Here is a 3,713-nt window from a genome sequence, read left to right on the forward strand (position 1 = left end):
CCCTTGCTTCCTCTTCCACCCCGATTTTGCCATTGTCACTATTAGTGTCATTGTCACTGTCATCACTCAATTCACTCTCGATGTCAAACTCAAAGTCTTTCCGTACAATATAAGGTAAAATTGGACGTTTTAATGCCTCAGCCGAGAAAGCAGATGCGACAAAAGACAGGCCAGATATTGCATCCGCTCACCAAGAAATACGTGCTTTATGAATGGCGGCCTCGATGTCCCGCTGCACTCGTAAAGGATTTTGTTCATTGATAATTTTCATGACGTCACATTTTTGGGCTCGAAAAGACGGCTGCTTCGGAGCGAAAATCAGTGAAGTAAATCAGTTTCAACTCGCGATTTCTAAGTCACATTTTTTAGGAGACATTTCCCTCTTCTTTGACACCTTCTTTTATATGATTTTCTTGATTTTAATGTCTCGTTCACCATACTTTAAAAGTCAATGTTGTACTACACTAGTATTCAAAACATGACATAGTAAATTGTCCACATGTAGAAGTAGCAAGCGACTTCTTTCGTTGAAACCGATGTGGCCTGTTCTCTATACGGAATTCCGTGTACTCATTGCTTATCAGGTCCTTATGGATGGCGCTGATGGCATCTGGGCCAGTGTCTGTGCTGAGGGTGCATCCATGGGTAACGCCGCATCCTGCGTAACCCTCCTGAACCTCATCCGTCTCGGCAACAAGAAGGTATTGAAGAAATTTAACTGCACCTACCTGCGACAGGCCGCCATTAATGTTACCAGGATCACCACGGGAATGGATCCCCACATCAAACAACCAATCTTTGGTGCTAGAGCTGTAGACTTCGTCTACGATCTCAAGCCCGAGGAGTTCGACTTCGCAAAGTTTTTCGGTGAAAAGGCTCCCGTTCGCATCACTACCATGGCTAGCAAGGAGATGATCCAACGGAGACTTGTCGATCTCTTTGGAAATGATCCACAATTCACCTTGGATCTGGCATACAAGATGAAGGAGCTCATCCTTGAAGATCTTCGGAGTGGCAGGTGAGAATGTTGTTCAGTTCAGATTTTACCACATGAGAAATGGCGTTGTATGTTGTGACCGTATAAACAATTGCTTCGACTCTTTTTGTTGAGATCTACCCTAACAACACCCCTGGTCGTTTGTAGTTTGTAATGCTTGTTTGTATACACATTCACTGTCTTTTGTTTTTATGTTTAAAGACGTCTTTTCAATGACACAATCAAGTTCATCTTTAAGTTTTCAAGTTCAAGAATCACTCTTGGAAGGGATTCTTGCGTTTTCATGTAACTGCTAAAGATATTGCACCAGAGGGCAACTGACTATGATGGCCTTTGACATAGCTTTGGAGGAGCATATTGTGGTTTCCCTATACTTTGTAAGATATCAAAATATCAAAAGGAATTGAATTTCCTCTTCCTCATTTTGACATGTGGAGAGGATTTTAACATATACGTCAGAATCTGGCAAAGTTTGAAAAGCTGTTGAATGAAATGTAACCACAGCTGACCTTGACTCAGCGGATGTCGTCGCACATAATATTTTATGTATATCATGGTTTCTATCATTCCACTTTGCAATGCGTCAGGAAGGAGGACTACATGAGCATGGTGGGGCTGGCCTTGCTGCTCGATCGAGCCGGAGGGAAGTTGGACGCCCAAATGCGAGATGCCATTGATAACTTCAAGCTGAAGGCACCACATGCCCAATCCTTGATGGCAGAAATTCGCAAGACGTAGGACGAGTGGGATTTGAAGGAAGCGAAGAAGGGGGACAACATGCTCGAGTTCGACTCCTTCTACAACGGCTTCATGGCGCCCTACTTCTCCTGCTACCGCTGCTTGGACACCAAGAAGGCCCTTGCCGCCATCGACATGGACAACAATGGCGCGGTGGATTGGGACGAGTTCGAGATTTACCTGAAGTGGGCGCTTTATGAATATCCAACCATCAAAGATACAGACGAGCTCCTGGATGTTGCCTTCCGGAAGGGAATCATCCCAGCGATGCAGGATGAGTACAGAAAGAGCCTGGAGGCTTCCGCAGATTAAACACATACAAACCCACAGTCATTAATAGACAACAAGCAATTACTTCTTGGCCTGTTTACCAAGCTTGAAAGCGTTTTTAAAGCATTTTTTCTTTAATACCCCCTGTCATTTAAAAAAAAACCACAAAAAACATATTTCTTTACTCTTTTTACTAAGTCATTATACTTCAGGTACAAATAATAAAGCCTCTGAGAATTACACACTGATCCACATCGATTTACAAAATATTGCAAAAGCGAGTGTTGAGAATGCAACTGGACACAGTGTCTGCATGTGTTAACTCCACAAGGTCTTATTTTGAGATGTAACACAGCACATTCGTAATTCTGTCGATGGCACATGCTTGCTGGGATACTATAGGTTCTCTAATTAATGCAACAACTAGAACTATCTCTCAATGTGATTAATACCCCCAACCTAGCACTAAAGGAGTTAGCTCAACCAGCAAAGTACTTTGTATGCTTTTTATTGAAGATTTTTTTTTTTACATGACAATGTATTGTTCAACATTGATTGATGTATTTGCTCACTGACAGTCGCATATGTCATATCTCTAGTCACACATAGTTTTCCCATATAGTTGTCACACATGCCAAATTTGGGGTTAATTGTTCAAAAAATGAGAAAGTAGTTCGATCCACAACATGTTTAAAGAATTTTTTTTAATTGCTGTTGCCATGGCAACGTATTATGCAATGCTGATAAAAAGGTGTCTTGCACATTTTCCTTTGATAGCAGTCACAGGTGCCAAATTTGGGGTTAATTGCTCAGAAAGAGGAGGTCCATCCACAAGTTTTTATAAAAATTTGCCGTTACCATGGCAACGCATTATGCAGTCCTAACGAGTGGTCATGATGAAATGAGAACGTCCCTTTTAAACAAATTCTTGGGAGTATATTGACACCTTTAGTACATGTTTGTAATTTGTCGTTTTCAACTGGTATATTTCCGAACGCATGTAAAATTGCAAAAGTTATTCCAATATACAAAAAGATGACTGTTCTCTTGTCTCGAATTACCGTCCTATCTCTGTTATTCCTAGTCTTTCTAAAGTCATAAACAGACTGTATGATTTTTTTTTTTTTTTTTTTTTACAAAATGATATACTGAACCAAGACCAATATAGTTTCAGGAAATTTAATTCTACAGATATGGCACTAGCCAAATTGTACAACAGAGGTTCGACTGCCTTAGCTCAACAAAAACATGTCACTGGTGTGTTCATGGACCTAAGCAAGGTATTCGACACTCGTAGTATGGTTTGGATGAATGGTCATGCTTTCCAACTTGCGAAGCTTCAAATATTGCAAACAGGTGTCTCCGCTTAATCCTGGGAGTTGATGGCCGTTTCAATAGAGAAACTCTGTATAGTACCACCGATGTCAAACCACTGAAAAATCGACGGGAGATTCAGGCCTTGACAATCATCTTTAAATTGCTCCATAACCTCACCCCTGATTCACTGTCTTCCTGGATGCAGTTTAGATCTCAGTCCTATTACAATCTCTGCAACGATAATACCACTGTTGTTCTCCCAAAACCACGAACCAATTGTCTAAGAAGAAGTGCACTATACTTGGCTTCTATATAAGCTCTTTAATGATCTCCCTATACGTCTTCGAACAATTAATGACATCATATTATTTATAGTAGAAATAAAGAAAAG

General features: G+C 40.8%; 1 pseudogene; it reads left to right on the forward strand.

The window, feature by feature from the left end:
* Positions 1–589: 589 nt before the first annotated feature.
* On the forward strand, positions 590–2,047 carry LOC140233756 (uncharacterized; annotated as a pseudogene).
* Positions 2,048–3,713: the final 1,666 nt, after the last annotated feature.

This window comes from Diadema setosum, chromosome 10 (assembly GCF_964275005.1).
Source record: "Diadema setosum chromosome 10, eeDiaSeto1, whole genome shotgun sequence".
Taxonomy (NCBI): domain Eukaryota; kingdom Metazoa; phylum Echinodermata; class Echinoidea; order Diadematoida; family Diadematidae; genus Diadema; species Diadema setosum.